This window comes from Staurois parvus, unplaced genomic scaffold, assembly GCF_062004578.1.
Source record: "Staurois parvus isolate SC_StPar_1 unplaced genomic scaffold, SC_StPar_1.0 ptg000249l, whole genome shotgun sequence".
NCBI classification, from domain to species: Eukaryota; Metazoa; Chordata; class Amphibia; order Anura; family Ranidae; genus Staurois; species Staurois parvus.
This window is the reverse complement of record NW_028318045.1, coordinates 1,722,143-1,743,207: the sequence shown is the minus strand read 5'-3', so window position 1 is coordinate 1,743,207 and position 21,065 is coordinate 1,722,143.

Here is a 21,065-nt window from a genome sequence, read left to right as displayed (position 1 = left end):
GTTGTTAAGGAGTTGGCCCTAAGGTTTGCAGTTTCCTTGGGCATCCCACACACCCCTTAACCCCATCCAAGTTATTAACCCCTTAAAAAAATTACTAAACCAAGCTCAAGGACTGTTTACTGACTCTGAGTGCAACCTGTGGAAGGAAATGCGTATTGCCTGGCTGTGCAGAGCTGTAGGGGGACCCAAATCTCAGCAACTCCTAAAGGTGGTAGTGCTACTTTCAGATGGATAGCTCAACTTCCATATTGCACTCATAACAGGTTACATTTAAAGTGTACGTAACGCCAGATCTTTTGTTTTATTTTTAGAATAGAGCCCCTGTCAGTTTTTTCTTCCCTGTATGTGTCCTGTTGGGGATGTTGCTTCACTTCCTGTTCCAGTGGCACAACAGGAAATGAAAAGATGAAAAGAAACCTCTTCAATGAAGCAAGAACTCTCCACTTAGGCCTCATTCATACAGACGTACTTAACTGTACACCTAATATGGTCAGTTTTTAATAGGAAAGCAGAGGTACTGGCAGGAACACCAGGGATTTCACACAAAGGAAGCAATACAAAGAGAACAGGATACTTTTTCATACAAGTACAGGAATATGAAATGTTGGGTTTACATATTCTTTAAAACAAAGCCCTCCAGCCACACACTGTCTCCACTGTCAGTGCTTCCATCTTCACCTGGTCTTCTTTCCAGGTTCACGGCTTTCTTTGGCTGTTTGAATTGCCGGGCCACAATTATATAACTCCTGCACATGCGTGGGAGTCATAGTTGTGGTACATTGCTCTCAATGGACAGCATACTCCATTATCCAGTCCATTGAGAGCTCAGTGCACATGCGCTGGTGACATCACCAGCTTCTACAAATGTGAATATCTCCTAAATGGTACACATTTAGGAGACATTCACTATACCTACAGGTAAGCCTTATTGTAGGCTTACCTGTATGTACAAGTCATAAAGCAGTTTACTACCGCCTTAAGCTGACCTAAGTACCCCACCCACTACCAGCCTGATTTCTACTTATAGCTGGCACATGGCAAGCAGTCTTTTACATTAACTCCACTGGAATTAAAAAGATTTCATGAATTTTGAAGGGACATCTAAGGGTGTTTTTATATTTTTGCACACAGCTGACCTTCAACCAAAGCTCATTCTTCTAACACATTCTTTTTCCACTTGAGTCAAATACTCTCGGCACAGACAAGCTTCCGATACTTCTAAAGATTTTCACCTCCGTTCTCATTTTTTATATTCATTGTATAATATTCACCCCAGCCAAAGTCGGAGCAGAAAAATAATGCCATGGATCTGACATTGTGACATCAAGTAAATTGAAACAATAATTGATTAAAGTGAGTTACACGCACACAAAAAAATCCTCCTCATCAGTCTGCAGTTCCAGTGAATTTCCAGTACTGGGTATTTTATTACAAAGCTCCTTGTCAGACATCATTTTGCAGAGCGTGCGTTAGATATCCAGAGCTACGCGATCAATTTAATACATACAAGGTTTGCTTTCAATAATAGAATTCCCATTGCTGTCACTGTTCTGATGAATGAGCCTTGACACAGAGATCCTGTCGTATCTAAGGGGTGCCATTTTGACGAGTGAAGAAAACTATATGTAGACGTAGACTTGATGCAGGACAATCCAATTTCATTTCCTTTGAAACATCAATCCCTTATTGTGTGTCTCCAGTGCTAAACTATTCTTTCCTTTCATCCAGGATACTTAGAGATTGGGCTGCTAAGAATTATAGTGTAGCTGTGTGAATTTATTTTAAAAAATCTATGCTGTTTTATGTGTCTTTTTTCCTATTTTAGTACAGCAGAGGCCAATTGGGTTAGGTAATATCATGTCATTACTTATATTAAAAATTTAAAAATTTTAAGATCATGGGCAGAGAATGTAAATCATTCGATTCTGCACTTTTCCCAATGTGTGTCCAGAACACACCCACCAGATCACTGATAATAAATTTACCATTGGGTTGAAAAAGAATTAAAATTGTTGCAAACCTCTGAAATGAAAAATAACCAAAGTACCGGTATATCCTTCTAAAGTGTGTACTTCATCTAAAGCACATAGCCTTCTCTCACTTGTTCCTCTGCTATCTGCATGAGTCATTTCTGACAGTCTATCTACGCCAACAACAGGGAATCCTGGGAGACAGCTTAGCCCCCCTGCAGCATACAGCCTGTGACTGACAGCCTCGGATGTGCATGTTCCCCTATGAAATTGTGTAGAAGGGATGTCACCATTCACTCCACTCAGGTCTCATATTACTCTCACAGCTCTAAGCTGTGCAGTGTGTGACATCAGATCCTCCTCCCTTCTGGAGCTGAGAAATGTTGTATAAAATGTGTGAATTAGGAGGCTGTAGAAGAGCCAGGGCTGCAGTTCATCTCTGTGTATCACCTGAGTCTAGTCACTTCACTGGGTATATAAGGGTTTACAACCACTTTAAAAACAAACTTCTGGCTGGCCAAAAAAAAAGTGACAGCACACTATAATGCTAGTTTATCTGGTCCTGGATGTCGGCAAGAGGGAAGGTGACACAGCTGGAGAAAAATAATTGTGAATGAGAACTCCTTACCATAACCCCTGACCCTGTTCCTGCATGTCTGTGAGTTTTGGGTGTTCCCGTTCTTGTCCCCTTTTGCGTGTCTCACTTACTCCTATGACATCCTCCATGGTATAAAATAAATGAAATCCAGCAGGGATGGAAAACCCCTCATAATGGGCACAGCATGTGTACAGAGCTGGGAACTCAGCGTAGGGATGTTGGGAGCTTCTCATGGGGGCATAGCAGGTGTGCAGACCAGAGGTCTCATTAATGGAGTCCCTGAGGGGTAGGAGAAAATGTTGGGTATTTAAATGTCCAGTACCCATTAAAACCTCATATATTTGGTAGAGTGATGCAAAAAGGATACTTATAAAAGAAGGGAAGGTATCCTTTTAACCCTGAACTCCAGGCATACAGCTAGAAACACAGATTAAATACCTACACATTTTTTACCTTCAGCAGATTTGTAGTTCTTTCACTTCAGTTCTGAAAATTACACAGCTTTATCACACAGTACAGCCCTGTCTGGCAGGGGAAAATACCGATTTATTATTTCCTGTAGTTCTATATCACTTACAGGTGTGGATAGTGACAGAAGGAGCAGTGAATTGATGAGTTTATCTGTCTGTCACTCTGCTCTCTCCTATCAGCATGTTCCATGCATTGCAACAGAACTGATTGGTGTGTGCTGCTTCTCCTACTCCCTGTCTGAGCTCTTCTGTACAGGGACCCTCTCTGGCCTGCTACAACAGACATTTGATTGTGTCCCCTCTGAAGTAGCAACAATCTTTAGAAAAGAGATCCCTTACTAGGACTCTGGTGTCCCCTTGAGTGGATTTTTAGCAAATTCCCAACTTGTAGGAGCTGTGTGTCCCCTTAAATAAATACCAGTCCACTTGGCCACAGTATCTGATCCCATGGCAAATGGTTGGGTAAGCACTAAACTGTCCCCTGACTTGCCAGTAACGTGTGTAGCACCCTCCTAGTCAGCTAGGAGGAGCTAGACTCTAATTGTTAGTTAGGGCTGAGTAGTAGCCTGGGTGTGATAGCTAGCAGGGGTCAAATTGTGGTCAGAGCTGAGAGGCTTTCCAGACCAGCCCTCTGGAATTTCCCACTGCTCTAGGACTTTTGACAAATATCTAGAAGTAGTAGGTAGATCTGAGTAGTGGCTGGTCTGTGCTCTTAGAGGATCCTGGCCAATCCCCAACAGGAGGCTCGGCAAGGTACCAGGACAGCCTTTAAGAGTAACCAAGCCTGCTCAGTAGCAGGGAGTTGTTGGAGAGGAGTTGGAGGAGAGTTGAGAAGGATGTGAGGCTGGAAAGCAGGAGCCTGTGAGGGAGCCCAGATGGAGAGGGGCTCACCTACAGGCAGAGGACCATGTAATGAGAAAAGCTTGGGACTTCGCTGGCCTCCCTGAGAGAGGACCACCTGTGAGGCAGGGAAGGAGCGGACCAGCTAAAAGGCCTGGTAGCAGCCACCGACCCATCAACAACACAGGAGAAGGACTGAGTGAGTAGATCTGCATCCCGTGGGCCAGAGAGGGTAAGGAGCACTCTGGTGGGAAACCAAATTAGCAACTACCTTGGACTGTCTTCTTTTAAAATGCCAGGCAGTGGATCCCCTTCTCAGGGATTCCTTTAGGCAGCCGGATAGAGGAGTATCTGGGGTATGGGGCAGTACAACAGGAGAGGCTGGATAGCTCTCCACGAAGAGGATTTTTGTGTAAAGACTTGTACATAGTTCAGGAAGTTGTCCTCGGTTTCTCAATTCCCTTGGGCATCCTGTACACCCCTTACCCCATCAAAGCTCTAAATCCCCTAATTAAACTTAAAAACAAGCTCAAGGACTGGCCACTGACTCCTGAATGCAAGTCTATGTGGACATCCGTGTTGCCTGGCTGTGCAGGACTATAGGGGGACCCTAAACTATTTCAGCTCTTAAGGGGGTAGTGCTACACTAGCATCTAGCAGACTTCTACTTTATAGGCCCTGGGGGTGTAAAGGTACTTACAATATCCTGCAACTGTGGATAGAACTGCTTTTAGGCCTTCCACCGGGCTAGTTCTTTTCCAGGCTGTGCAGGCTGTCCTTCCTTGGTGGACTGCAGAGCAGTAGAGCTCCCTCCTTTATCTTTACTCCTTCCTTCAGCCTCCAGTCTGGAGGCATAACCCCCCTTCTCCAGGGCCCCCTCCTAGGCTACACAGCAGCACTTCAACCCTCCATCTTCCACCCAACTCCCCTTGCTGGCCAGGCTCTGTCATATTATTAGGAACCAATATGGCCACACTGCCAGGCCTCCTGCCTGTGATTGGTCAGACTCCTTTAATATGCAGATCAGCCCCTCCTCAACTCTGCTACTGATTTCTAGAAGCTTCTCCAAGTTTCTATTGCAGGAGGGGATACCAGAGGACTGACCTGTAGAGCCCTCCAGCCTGCCCTGAAGTAACCAGCTGGCTCACACCCAGACATCTAGCAAGCATCTAGCTACACTTAACAACTATCTACACTAGAGGGTGCTACAGGTTTACACCAAATCCAGTTAAGATACTCACACAACTTGCATTTACAAATACATTTAAAGCTGAACCTCAGGCAGATATAAAAGATACAAATGAGTTAATTCATTATTAATGCACAATGAAATGCATTGTTCAAATGCAAGCAGTTTAAGCATCTGAATTTAACCTGGCATTAGCCTTACAGTTCCTGTACAGAAAAGCTGGGGGGGCAAAAGAAGAAACAGCACAAGAGCTAATTGGTTCACGTGCTGACAAGAAGCATGCTTATAGGAGGTGAGATCAGAGTGACATAGAGATAAGATCATCAGCATGGACAAATACAGGATGACCTGGGCTCAGAGGAAATGGGTTCAATGATGGCTAGTAGACTGAAGACATCTAGCAGTATAAAAATCTACAGCATGATGTAATCTCTGAACTGAAGGTGAATATGGCAGCAAAATCTGTTTTTCATTATATATTTTTAATGTATTATTACAGGTACTTGTATAGTGCCATCAATTTACACAGTGCTTTACACATATATATTGTACATTCACATCAGTTCCTAACCCTCAAGGGGCATCCAATCTAAGGTTCCTAACTCACATTCATACATACACATACTAGGGCCAATTTAGACAGGAGCCAATTAACCTACCAGCATGTCTTTGGAGTGTGGCAGGACACTGGAGTACCCAGAGGAAACCCACGCAGGTACAGGGAGAACATGTAAACTCCAGGCAGGTGGTGCTGTGGTTGGGATTCAAACCAACAACCCTAGTACTGCCAGGCGGAAGTGCTAACCAATTAGCCACTATGCTGTCCCATATTCATCTTGTTTTTTTTTGCTGGAGTTCTGTTTAAGGATATTGACTGCTTCCGCGCTGCCCTATAGCAGAAAAGCGCTACAGGGCAGCACGTGTGGGCAAAATCACACACATATATATATATATACGTAATTTTGTATTTCCGGGTATGTATATTTCCGCTGCCTTGGCTGTCAATCACCAGGTCGTGGCCGGCATCTGGTGATCTCCATGGATTTGTGATGGGGGAAAGACCTGTATGCAAACAATACAGATCTCTCCCCTGTCAGCTCCTGCACACTTTTTTATATGGCTCTGCATAGCAGAGCCATACAAAGCAGTGTGCTTACAGTGAAACACACAGCCCCCATAAACAGCACACAGTTAACCGTTTGATCGACCCACATGTTAACCCCTTCCTGCCCCATGCCATTAGTACAGTGTCAGTGCTTTTTATTAGTACTGATCACTGTATTGGTGTCAGTTCCCCCCCCCAGTGTCAGAATGCCCGCTGCAGTTCCGCTATAAGTTGCTGATCGCTGCCATTACCAGGAAAAAAAATTCTAGTATCTATACCGCCATTTGTAAACGCTATAACTTTTAGTTTAGTTTTAATATATTTTTTTTTCAAAATTGTCAATCTTTATAAATTTCATTTTGGTGCAGCGTTGCATGACCACGCAATTGTCAGTTAAAGTAACGCAGTGCCATATCTCAAAAAATAGCCTGGTCAGGAAGGGGGGTAAATCTTCTGGAGGGCAAGTAGTTAATGAATACAGAGCTGCATTAATTTGTGTATATTATGTCTGCCTAGAGTTCAGCTTTAAGCAACATTGTGGACTTGTTCAAGACAGCTGTGAAAAAGTAAACTTTGACATTCATGATTTGGGGAGTGAGGCTTCACATAAAACTAGATGAAAAGGGATGACAAATGCAGACTGACAGAAATCCAATTCTGCTTTGCATTGATTTATTTTTATTATTTTTCTTCGAGGCTGGATGGTAATGTCCCTTTGTATTTGCAGTTTATAAAGGATTGCAAGGAGTATGGTAAAAGTTATTTAGCATACAAACCGGTTTTCTTATGGGAACATTGCATGTGGTTTTCTCAGGCCCAGACAGAGGACCTGGAAGTACTGTATTTGTTACTGAATTGGCAACCCTATGTCCGTGCCGATCTGTTGTTAAACTCTGGAATAAGCAAATATTGATTAAATATACAGGGAATGTGTATCTTGGATCTTGGTGTGCTTTGTGTATTTCTTCCAGATCTGTGCAATAATCCAGTGTGATACTTTGCCTCTGTGCAGGAGCTTCCTGTAATAAAGACCAGTCACTGCTGCTCTCTCTCCTGGTGCAGGGCAACTGGTCTTGTCTCCACCCCCTACTGTAGTTTTAAACAGATGGCATTAATGGGTGGAGCGTCTGAGTCCCTCCCTAAAATGATGTTGGTGTACACAGTGAATTTATAGTTTTAGTGGATATTGAGGAACATTTTTTACTGAAAAATTTTCAAGTCAATAAACGTTAATCCAACGTCCCCAATGATCATAGGTACAAATGGATACAACATTTTGGTGCCACAAGAAGGAATTTCTCTTCTTCAAGGAAAGTACATATGGTAATAGTACAGTGCAAGTAACTTTGACATTCTTGTACTTTTAAAGAGAAACTGTCACCTTTCCGATGTTGGCGACAGTGTGTCTGGAAAGGGTATCCCTAACCCCTATATGTTCACCTTACCTTTGCTTCCTTTGCAACGCCTTGCTTTACTGTAGTAAAGGCCTTTATTGGTGTGAATTCAAGTGTAGCCGGGTGCCCGCTGGCTGTGTGGTGTGATTTCCCCGCTCACCCCCCCATGCCACTGTGTTGTGAGAGAGAAGCACCAGTCTGTGCCTCTTCTCTGCTGAGCTGCTGGCTCCCCCCCGCAGCACTGCAGAGAGGTCCGAGCAGCTGTATTTGTGTTTGTGTCTGCTCTCATTTTTTCTCCCCCAGCACCACTGTTCTATTGAGAGGGGTGTGAGCATTCTGCCCCCTCCTCCCCGCTCCCTCCTAGCAATGGTGGTAGGCCAGTCAGCGGCAAGGAGCACTTGTGTATGGAGCCGCATGGAATCATGGGAGTTGAAGGTTACCAGGAGCACAGCACTGTATAGTGGATAGGGACTTGGACTTCAATACCCAGGATTCCCTGCTCACAAAAGGAGGAGACATCTTTTCCCAGGCAAATCTGTGGAGAGCTGGGAGAACAGAGTGGGGATCCAGGGAATGTGGACATGCGTTGTGGTGTAAAGATCAATTAAAGACCAAAGGGAAAGCCACAGAAGTTTGGTGCATGAGATTGAGGCTGAGGACTAAGTCACTGAAAGCCTATTGTGCTCCAAACTGTGGGCACAGAGCTCCTGCACCTGTTTGTGCCCGCATCCAGAGAGACTGAGCCTGGGAAAGAGAGAGCTTCAGCTTTCACTGAACTGGGACTGGAGCTGTTGTTCACTAGTGAGGGACTGAGCATTGTGAGGACCTGATTGTGAAGACTTAGACTTTTGGGACAACTGATCACCAAGCATACTGGATCTGGTCCATTGTATACCGGGAGTGGTGAGCAGAAATACTGAATGTAACCCCTTGTTGCCTACAGTTAATGCCAACTGAGACCGCCCCTACTTAGCAGCCCCTCAGCCATCCCTTGTGTACAATTCTAAAGGGACAGCTGCATGTGCACCACATAGAAAAGGGCCCCAGTGACAGCTGGCCAACACGGAATATTAGGCGCCAGATACTTGTAGTCACTTCTGGGGTACCCTTTGTCAATAGCACATACACCCAACCGCTATTAGGACTGTATGTGCAGAGTGTACTCGGGGACATTTTTTGAGTAGTTGTTACCACAAATTGCATTGAGGTTTCTTTTAAGCCATTCATGCTTCACAGATGATGCTATTCTTACTGATAGTGTGAGGACTAGTGAAATGGGGCATAGCCTTATTTGCAGCATAAGTTAATGGCAATAGGTGAAGCTAACTGACCATCAGTTAATCTGACCTGACCATCAGTTAAAACATATTCTGTTGTCCTGTTTAATTGCATTTGCATTTGCTTACCCTTCAATAATACATTCATCTTATTAATTCCCAAGTTGTTTGTGGTATATTTTTGTGTACTATCAGAGAATATATTAATATTATTCATTTGATGTTACAAGGTCTAAAAATACCTGTAAACAAATACGGAAATATATTTGACTTACCCCTGTCTTTTGCATTGCATTTCATGATGCTCCCTGTTCTAGTGACCCCCAGAAAAGGAAAACTCTCAGGAGGTAGAGAAACCAACAAACACACTTTATTAGAGTATTGATTCTTGTTATGGTGCACCATGAGAAGAAGTCGAGGAAAAATACTCTCGAGTAGGACAGCAAAAATACCTGATAGATGTTCCAACCATTCCCTACACTGACCAAACATAAAAATATGGCTAGTGTTGGACCTGTTGGCAAGTGCAATCTGCTTCCTCCATTGTAGGTGGGGCACAAGCGGAGCAGTAACATAGCTTAGAGAGGAAATCAGTAGAAATGTGGTTTCCTGGTTCCTGAAGACAGCTCTCCAGTTGGCTACACTACATCCAGGTGACCTATGGTGGCCATCTTTGGGTCAGCAGAGTCTTTATAAGTGCCTGCCCCCAGGTTTTGGCACACATTTTGCAACATGGCTATGGAAGGGAAGGAGCACCCCCGACAGGTAAAATTATAGTGGCAGGGAAAGGTTCCAGATGAGTAGGGACAGGCTAGAGACTCATAATCCTGTACTGTAGCCTCCCCTTTTGGACCGGACTGGGCAGACCACATTCCACCCTCTGAAGTCAGACGCTTCTTTACCTGCTGCCTCTCTGCCTTGAACTGAACTGTGAGTGTTACCCTAAGCGGCACTCTCCTGCTGTGGTTGTTTGTAGTTGGCATTCTCTGCAATACAAGTTCTGAGGTTATCTGCAACTGGACTGTGTCTTCACTGCTGTTGCACCCCGCTGCATCTACCCACAGACCAACACTAAACAAGACTGCTTTTTTAACTGGTGTACATTGGTGAGTACAACAAAAAATATTTCACACTAGATTTTCACATTTCCTGTTCTCTGCCTAAAATACAGCATGGAGCCCAGAATGGGGATTTGAGAACATCTGACCTTCAAGTTTACATGGCATAAGAACGGGTGTTCCCAGAACACCAATTCATTGGAGGAAATGAGACTTTAGGTAGAGGAGTGGCCTGGTGCACTACAACTATACGTGGAGGAAAAATCAAAACTACAACCTGAGCAAATGCCCTGTATTCAGTTCAACCCTTAAATTTCAGCATTGACGGGACTATATCTCTAAATCACAGCTATTTTTCTTATTGCAGTTAAGCCTCCCCTCTCATATATCTTTCTGATAGCACCACTCTACCATATTTGATACAAATTATGGTATATGAATGGATGTATATGAAATCATCACTGTGACTTATGAGCCTTTAGAGAATGTCAGATTGTGCTCCCTGATACCCAGAGTTAAATGGAAATAATCTTCGAGATGCGATAAGGGCAGCGGAGAAGATTTTCTAGAGGGCATTGGAACTACGGAGAAGCCCAGCATGCCTTACATTTCCGCGGCCTGTTCTGAAATCAGAATAGAGTCCTTGTTAATGCACTCGAGACAGCCTAATGTAACGTCAGATACAATTATGGGCGCGGGAAGACAAGGCGCTGCCGTGACAAAGGGGCCTTGTCTGTCATTCCTTCGCCAATAATTCAATTTATTCTCTCCTTTTAGCAGTGTTTATGGAAGAGCTAAGTGCTGGGGAATAGGTATGATTACAGCTTATCAAAAGAGTTGTAAGAACAAGAAAATTGCCTCGTCCTGCCTTTTTTTGCAGATTATTCAGAGCCAAAAACCTATGGGAACAAAATCTTCTGATGTGTAAAAAATGATTTCATGTATAAGGAATAATATGGATGTTTTCAAAACCATATAATTTTTATAACACAGTTCTTTTAATGTCCATAAAACAGAGAGAAATTCATTTAAATGGATTTCATAAATATACACTAAAACTCATTACACACTAATTGGTCTTAGTTTGACACAGTGGGCATCATTGTTGTCACATTTTTCTATGCTGCATTGTATTGTTCTTCTAGTTTAAAGAGGCAATTACAAAAATAGCAGGTAGCATGTAATAGAGAGGAAAGCATCTACATACTCTGTGCAGGCTTTTGGCTAGCTAGGTTCTGTGTCACTTAGTCAAAAACCCCCATTCACACCTGAGCATTTTGTTACCAGTTCCTGCAGAAGGACAATGTTCAAGATTAAGAATCCTAATGAGCCTATTTGCACCTCAGAGTTGTGTCCTGTGAGCTGTCATTCACACTTTGTTCTTTTTAAAAAACAATGCAGATTACAAAGAAAAAAAGGAACAAAACAATACACTCTTGCTCAGACCAACTTAGCATATTGTGCTCCATTCATGAACACTTCCACTGCATGAAAATCACTTTCTGGTATATGATATGGTATCAAAAAGTGCAAAAAGCCCGTTTGCACTTCTGCCTTGTGTCAGGAGAGCCCTCATTTACTCTTTTTTTTTAATTGTTATTTGTGATATGGCATATGGTATAGTATCAAAAATTGGCATTATATCAGAGCCTCAGGAGTATGAGGTGGTGCTCTAGAGATCATGGTGAATCTTTACCTCCTGAACAGAGGGGGTAAGGGTGAGCTACCACAACAACATTCATTTCTATTAATCAAAAATGATCTATGAACTGAGGAGGTAGACTCTTCATTCATAAGCCACTCCTCCATGCATAGATCATTTTTCATTCATAGAAGCTGTAGTACAAATTCTATGACTGGAGGAGGGGTTGGAAAGGGCAGGCACAGTCTCAATATGTGCATATTACAGCTTCCTCAGCTTTATTAGCCCCTACCACACCAGAAGATTGCAGGTGTAGGGGGGAATCAGAGGAAGATTTCAACTAAAGGCAGCAGCACAATGCACTTTATTTTTTTGTGGGGCCGAAAGGAGAGATCAGAGTCCAGGGTTACACCTAGCACTCTGGCATGCAGGGACAAACTGACAGTTGTGTCATCAATCTCGACAGAGAAGTTGGGAAGGGACACATGGGGAGGAAATATTATTAGCTCAGTTTTGGATAGAGTTTGAGGAAGTGGTGTGACATCCATATCGATGTCTTTTAGTAAATTATCGACGTGTGAGAAGACTGATGGAGTGAGTTGAGGGGAAACCATTGGATGCTATCAGCTGACCCAAGGAAGAGGTGTAGATTGAGAATAAGAGAGGTCCCCAACGAAAAAAGGAATTGGAGAGGAGGAGGTAGAGTTGTGACACTGAAAATGAATTGAGATAGATAAGATGAGAACCAATAAAGAGTATCGTCATGGAGACCAAGGGAATAGAGCTTTTCTGATTAGGGGTGTGTGGTCAACTGTATCAATGGCAGCAGAGAGGTCCAAGAGTAAGAGTGCAGAATAGTGACCATTGGTTTTAGCCATTAGTAAGTTGTTTGTAACTTTTAGGAGAGCAGTTTCTGTGGAGACCTCCAATCTAAAGGGGATCAAGAAGGTTATTCTCAATCAAGTGGCAGCTCAGGTGGTTGTAGACTAGGCAGGAGTTTGGAGGTTAAAAAAAGCAAAGAGTTTGTTAAGACTGGTGTGGTCCAGTGAGGGCTTTTTACGTATGGGGGTGACCAGTGCATGTTTTAGAGGGTTGGGGAAGACACCAGTAGAGAGGGAAAGATTGAAGTTGTGAGTTAAAGAGTGTACAATGGAGCAAGAGGTTGACCATAATATTTAGTTGATTTATAAGTGCCTTGAGAACGGGGACTGATATGAATGTAAAGTATGTGATGGGATGTGTGAAACGTTGGAACAGTAGAAATAATAATTACAGCATTTCTCTGCTCAATCCATTTGACCCCTTTTGTTTCCCCTGCATTGTTTCCGAAGTAATTAAGTACTAACAGCACACGATTTGTTTAAATTTGTTTAAATCCCTGGCCACCACCAGTCAGAATCTGAACCTTCAGAGCAGACACTTCTTCAAGCAGTGACATACCTTATTCTGCCAACTACACCAGGCATCCCCAATTTGCTGCCAGCTCTCACCAAGCTGGCCAAGTGCTCTTCCCATTTCCTTCATGCTCAGAGAGGGAATAGGGTATGTACACACCTATATAGGTAAAAAATCCACCATCTTAGCTACTCACATTCTCCTACCTGAAGTCCACCTCCAAAAGAATCTCCACAATTTTACTATGGTAGCAACATATTATGGGTCTTTACATCACACTTATCAGGTCCATACCTTCATGTGTAGTAATTATAGCATCCTCTAGTGTGCAGTTAGACTTAGAAAAATTGAATGGCTCACAGTAGTGTGGTGAGCCTGGTGAATTGTTTTAGGTTTACTGTAGGACATACTGGACGGCTCTACCGGTAAGGTATCTGGTTCTAGAGTCTTACAGAAGATTCCAGTGGGTGAAGGATAAGAGGCTGTGATCTGCATGTGTATGGGAATCTGGCCAACCCCCAGGCAGAAGGCCTGGAAAGGTGGCTGGCTCAGCCCATAAATATTGAGGAGTCTGGCCAGTAGGGGAGTCTGGTGATCGGGTGGAAGATAGAGTGTTGAGGCCGCCGGGGAAGGGGGTTCTGCCTCCAGGCAGAAGTTGAGGAAGGAAGCTGGAAAGAGGGATCCCCACTACCCTGCAGCCTAAAGGAGGGGAAAGCCTGCCTAGCCTGGGAAGACTAGCACAGCAAAAGGTCTGGAAGCAGTCTCATTTATAGCAGCAAGATACAAGGGACAGTGCGAGTACCTCTACACCTCCAGGGCCTACAAGTATGAGGGCTGCCAAATGCAATATCCAGCAGGCTTTCATTAGGACAGTGTCACAGCTACCTAAATCCCTTGCTCTGGGGCACTCTTCAAGGCAAGTAGATGGGCTGGTGGTATTGCTTACCTGGGCTATGAGAGCTCATTCAAGGGGACCTAGTGCTACTTAAAGTAACATTGCTTCTGATCCTTAAAGGCACTGATACCACTCCCATTGGAATAACGTCCAGGATCGATTTTTTTCTTGTACATTGTGTAGGAAGTTTGTCCAAGTTGTTTCACCAACTCAAGCTGAGCATCCCATAATCACCAATCCCTATCCAAGTTGTTGCCTCTGCAAGAAAGTTGGAAAAATGCATGGTGCCTGGCTGTGCAGGGATAGGGAGGGTGTCCCAAAAATCCAGTGGCTCCTTAGGGGGTTAGTGCTACATAATACAGTTCACCATATAATAGTAATACATGATCACAGCCACCTCTCCCACACTCCTCAATATAGGTTCCCTCACAGGGGCATATTTGAAATGAGGCAAACAAGGCAATTGTCTTGGGCAGCATTGGTCAGGGGGATGGCACCGCCCCCCATTAGAAGCAGGGCAGTGGGAGCAGGACAGAAGGCCGTGGATACTGTGGGACTAAATCTGGTGTAGACAGCGGTGTCCTCGGGGTGCGGGCAGGAGTATAGTGCCTTGCTCCTCGTATCATTCCCACACTGTGAGTGGGTGGTCCCAGAGACAGAGAGTGGCTAGGACCTAGAGCCATCACCTGCCTGACTCCCGAAGAGGCAAGCAGCAGTGGGCACAACATCCACGGTGCCTCCCAGAGCCTGGACTCCATTTCCAACCTCCACTCTGACATCAACAGTGATGGAACACAGGCTGACCAGTGGCCCTGAATGATGAGGATGGGAGAGTGGAGCAGGCAGCCAGGGCACTGCTACCTGGGGCAACCATCTGTCACATCAAGTGGATCAGCTGGAAGGAGCAGAGCACCCCCATTGTTACCCAGATGCCTACAACTGACCATCATGAGCATCCTACTGCTGGCCTGGAAGGTACCAGGCACCCCACACACCTATCTGCAGACAGAGATTGGGACAAGGGGGCACAGGAGTGACTGTAGAAAGGGACATGGCTAGGGGTCTCTCACACCCCCCTCTCTCTCCAGTCTCTTGCAGTTGCTGCCTGATCTGCTGCAGTAAACTGATTTTGATTCTAGCTGCTATTTATTGTATGTCTCGGGAGGGAGACCAAAGAAAATGTTTGTCCAAGGTCCAATCAGTATTAAAGACGGCCCTAGGAAGAAGGGACACTGCTTGTCCTGCGCCGGTTGTGGTGATGTCGCGCCAAGGAGGCTCCAAGGGGTACCGGGCTGGGTGGCAGAGTGGAGCGAGGAGAGCCGGGGGGAACGGCCGTGAGACCCTGGGAAGGGAGCTGGGATTCCGGAGAGCTGTGATGATGAGTCTCTGTCTCTGTGCCTAGGGCAGCACAAAATGTAAATACAGCACTGTTCCCTAAGCAGTAGGTTCTCCTCCAGAATCTATCCAGACCTAACCTGAAGGGTTTTCTTCCTCAGGCTACAGATTTACACATTGTACATAGTCTGTCATGGGGTAACCTGTTCCCATTACGCATGCCCAAGACTCCTTGAACACTAGATTATATAAGGGTACAATACTCCACCCACTAGTTCTACCCAAAGGAGGGACCTCGCTAAAAGGGTACTAACCTCTGCTTATGAGCACACTGTGCAGAGTGCGTTTGTGTAGGATCTTGCTGCAAGCTTCTGTAATAACATTTTATAGGTTTGTAGTGGCTGTTACAGCTGCCAGTAAAGAGATTTTCCTTTTGGATGCGACTATCTTTTCATCTCACAGATAATGGTACATTTTTGCTTTTGGGGGAAAAAAGTACAAAAACAGTCTTGCAGAGAGACTCTTTGGGATATTAGATGAAGAGAGGAAAAACATTGCTCGGGAAGCTGGCTCAGTACAGATGGATGAACCGGGACCCAGCACTCTCTCATGTTGGCACTGGCTGAGTGGAAGGAGCCCAGGATGCCACTTATTTAGACGGGAGAATGCTGCCAATGTTTTAATCGGCACAGATGTGAACGTACAACAGCGAGGGAGATCAGAAGAAAAGCCTGAGTTACTGTTATCAATCAGTTTTCCAGCTTTGTGTGTTTACACAGATTCTTATTCTTATTGGTTATTTTGACATAATTTCAAGCTCTCAAATTTAAAGTGATTGTAAAGTTTAGGTTTTTTTTTAAATAACAAACAAAGTATACTTACCTGCTCTTTGCAATCACTTTGTTCAGAGCAGTCCTGATCCTCAATGTAACAAACAAGAGATCCCTAAGCTCAAATCCCAACAGCTAGTGCATGCATTTATCCATCAGGTGCTAAAGGGGTGTAACCACATATTAAGTCAGTAGCCAGACCTGAACCTTGTAGCTCTCCTCATTGTGTCTTTTCCCCTATGCTAGCATTGTGTCCACAGTAGCATTTGCGTAGGCAGAGCAGAGTAGGACTGGCCATAGAGGGATTACTTTGACGCAGTTGGCCAGCTCAAGCATGTATTGCAATATATGTGAACTAAATATCCCTATTTATTGCATAGTCTGCTTGAAAGGGTATATACCCGTGTGCAGAGGGTCCTCAGAATTTCTGATCCTCAATGTCTCGCATCCCCCGCTGGCACTCCTGGATCCTACCAGCTGCTGAGTGCCCCCATAGCAAGCCATTTGTCTCCACTGTACCACCATCTTCCAGGAAGGACAACCTGAACAGGGAAAGAGTCAGCCTAGGAAAAGGCCTGAAGGCAGCCACCTACCCAAATAGCTATCAGGAAGGACAGTGTGAGTAACCTTAAACCTCCTGGGCCAAATAAGGGGAAAGAGCAGTCAGGTGGAGAATCCAGCTAGCTCCTCATCCGGGACGGTTTCTTAAGTTGTCAGTTTCTGGGTCCCCTTGCCCAGGAATACTCTTAGGCAGCTGGGTGAAGAGGAGAATTCATCTGGGGTCTGAGGAGGTACACCAGAGAAGTGGACAGCTCTTTACAGGAGAGACTTTTTGTCCATGGACTTGTACATAGTTACTAAGGAGTTTGTCCTCACAGTTCAGTTTCCTTGGGTATCCCATACACCTCACAACCCCAGCCAAGTTCAAAACCCCTTATTAAAAATCACAAAACCAGGCTCAAGGACTGTTTACTGTATCCAGTGTGCAGGTATGGAAAAAAATGCGTGTTGCCTTGCTGTGCAGAGCTGTAGGGGGACCCACAACTCAGCGACTCTGAAGGAGGTAGTACTACAAATGTCTAACAAGCAGGGCCCTCTGACTCCTCCTGTATTGAATTGTATTGCAATTGTACTGTTTACCCGTTGTAAAGCGCTGCACAAACTGCTGGCACTATATAAATCCTGTATAATAAGAATAATAATAATGTATGGCCATGCACATACTGTATGTGATTCTACAAAAGGACCACCTTTGTTAGGCTTTATAGGTGAATGCACTTGTTGACAAGGGATTAAAGGATTCCCAGTACCACCCACTGTAAAGCTTCCGAGGGTAAAAATGTATATCTGTTTCCCAACTATATCACACATATACTTTAACCTTAACCTGAACTCCAGGAAAAACTAAAATACTGATGAAATACATAAAAGGTTACTATTATACTTGGCAACAAAAGTTTGTGCAGCCAGTCTTCTGAACTAAATGCAGTCAGACCCTTGACCCAGGGGCATATATACAGAAAATAGTGCCTATGGCAAGCACTAAGATTGCACCCTTGTCCAAACACCTGACACCCATATTTTAGATGATTTTACCATAATATCAACTCAAAAAGTAAGTCAAACTCATTAATCTTTAATTAACAATATATCCATAACACAGAGTGGTTGATTCACTAATTCAGTGTGCTGTTAAGTGCAGTCTAAGGCCTAGTTCACACAATGTGTTTTTTAGTGCTTTTTGAAGAAACACACTACAGTCCATGGTTTCCTATGGGACATGTTCACATCTATGCTTTTTTGAGCTGCTGTGTTTTTGGAAATGGTCAGGGACTTTTTTAAATGTAAAAAGCAGTGTTTTTGCTACAATAGAGTTCAATGGCAAGGCTGCTGAAATGCATTTCTTCTGCCAAGCAAAAGCCAAAATTTCCACCCAAAAAATAAAAGCTGAAAAAATGCAAAACGCGGTAAAAATGCTGCACAAACGCACATATAAAAACACAAAGCACAATGCAAAAAGCAATATAAAACAGATCAAAAACAAACTGCATAGGTGTGAACCAAGCCTAATCCACCTCTACACTGTGTGGTAGTTGCTCCAGGCTTCCTTAGCAAAGCTTACAGTGCACTGCTGTGAGCATCACAGCATCGCTGGCATCAGTTTATGCTTCTCTGTGCGTCAGCAAATTTTCAAATCAGAGTCTCCCATTTACAACAGAAGCCCCCCTTTTACATCACAGTCTTCAGAGCCCCTTCCCCACTCACATCAGTGTCCTCACTGCCCCCTCATATCAGAGTCCTCAGAATCCTTCAAACCAAAGTCCTCAGAACCCCCTTCACAGATTCCACAGATGCCCACTGCATTAGACTCCTCAGAGCCCCCTCACATCAGTGTCAGTGTCCTTAGAGCCCCCCCACACAAGAGTCTTTAGAGGCCTTTAATATATGAGTCCTCAGAGCTTTCCCACATCAGTGTCCTCAGAGCATTTGTCACATTTGTTTTCTACATAACAATTAGTACAACAGTGGCATCATGACAGAAGGTGGGAAGTGTAGCAGGCCTGGATAAAGGTGGAATTTCATCCTTTTCTGAACGCTGAGGGTGGCATTGGATGCTTCCTGCCCTGGATCAGTGTCATGCATTTTCATAGATCGGGTGGACCGGCCCATTTGTACAATGGAAACACATGACGCTATGTGGTGCCATTAAATAGAGGATTCCATGAATCAAGAATTTCACAATGAAATAAGGGTGCTTTGATCTGATAATCTGATAGTGGTGCTAGCAGAATGTTTGGGGGTGCTATAGCAAGCACCCCCCTGGCACTGCCCCTGCCCCCAAGGCATATACCATACCCTGAATACTGCCTTCAGTACAACAGCAGTAGCCCAGCTAAACACAATCTCTGCCTGCTCACTGTCTGCTCTCTTCTGCTGTTGTGCAGAGAATTGGGAAGGCTTATAGCAAAACAGTAAAGTCTCTTATTATTTATAATTTATGCACATGAATGCCCTAGGTGGATTTAAAAAATACTCTAAATACTATTTGTTTTAAACCTTGAAGTGTAGGGGATGGGGGCCCACTGCAGGGTGAATTTCTATAGGTGCCCAGAGCTCAATTTTTTTGGTGGTCCCACCATCAACACACACTCAGTTTCCCTCCACTTCCCCTGCTGTCTGTTTAGCCCTACCAGCAAAAAACATGCCTAGTACTTCTTGGTGGGGGGGTGTAAGCAGGTACAGTTTACATTCTACACTGTGAGTGACGCTCAACCGGAATGGTGATGCAGCTGGAGGAGGAAGTCAAGAGAAACTGGGTTTCTCTATGATTCCCTTGGTCCCCTGGGGTAGCATTCCATTTGGCCATACTGGACCCAGGTGACTCTGGTGGCCATCTTGAGTCATGCAGATTCTATTTAATCTTTGCTCCCCGAGTTTTGGTGTGCATTTGCATAGTGGCTAGTGTAGGGACAGAGCACCCATCTGTCAGGGACAGCACTAGCGGTAGGGAGAGGTTCTGCAGGAGTAGGGAAAGCTTAGGGACCTTGTCTGCATCTCAGAAAGTTCCCAATAGGGTTGGACCTGCCAGGCCACACTCCACTCTCCTGAACAGGTGCTGTCTCCAGGTCAGGCATATACAATGCTGGTTCTGCTTAACTGTTGTAAGTTCCTGGTCAGGTGTGCACCCCCCCCCCCAACCCCTTGTGGGGCTATTGTATTATTGTACAAGTTCTGCAATACATCATTTACTGCAATCTGGGACTTGCTGTACCTTACCCAGAGAGAAACATATGGCTCACTCATCTTCCTGTTCACATTATAGCTTTGGTGATTGTTAATTGGTTACTCAGGCACCCAGTGCTGACACATAGGAACAGGGAAAGAGCTCTCAGTCCTGTGTAAGCTCCAGGTTGTAACTTGGAGCTTACACAGCTCTCACTCTCTGCCCTCCCAGTAGCTGAACAAAGCAACAGGGGAAACTAAAAGAACTAAGCATGTGCGACTGGTACAGCCAGCCAGCCAGCCAGGGCATTTGATTTTCTCCTCTGAACACCTTTTACTCCTGGCAGGAAAAAGCGGATTAAAAATTGTGCCTTAAGCCACATAGCCACATATTGCACTCATGTTTTGGAGCATCAAGCTTTTGAGCATTATTGGGTTCCATTGGCCAGAATATTATTTATTTGTGCACTTGATGTATCGTGTTTAGGTGTATCAAGCATTTTTTTTTCAGTGTGCATAAGGACTAAGAGAAGTTGGGGTTAAGCTGGAATTCCACTTTAGTGATTCAGTGTATGCATCACTGTATAAGAGAGCAGGGTGCCATATTGGCACCCCTGTCAGGGTCGAGTCGGGGATATCCTGCACTCACAAGATCTTTTAATGACCAAATTTATGATGGAATGCAATGTCTTTATGAGCAATCTCACCTACCATTCAAAACACTGGAACAAGCATACATCTCGGTATCTCTCTTCTATTTTTGTTTTCTTTGTGGGAGGATTTTATCTTGAAAATAATATCTTTTGTTCAGCAGACATTCTTAATTATTCAAATCGATATCCAGTCGTGCGGTTCCAGAGAAAGATGCACTAATTCCCAATTTATGGCGAATGAAAATTGCATATCTAACTGTTAGCAACACGGGGAAGTGGTCCTCTGGTGCAGTATTTTTTTTTCAGGGTCTGAATCATTTTTTGACGGCTTGTTAAAGTAGCACATGGAACACGTGTATTTTAGGTCCATTAATCTGTCGAGCAGTTGCATTGTGCATCTTCTCCTGCTGGACCAAATTGCCAGTAATTAGGACATTTCTGCATTACTAAAGCATCCTACTTCAAAAGTTTTTTATAGATTCTACTGCACAGCATTGGGGGGGGGGGGGGGGGATCAAAGTTCTTTTTTTATTTTACTTTCTTCTTTTCAGTGAGATCGGTTAGCACACAAGCTACATACAGAGTTTTTGCTGTAATGAGCAGATGGATTTGGTCAAACCTGTATTTAGCTTGAACACCTTGAAAGAGGGGTCTTTTTGACCATTCATTAGAGCATGGGTGGAGCCTTCAC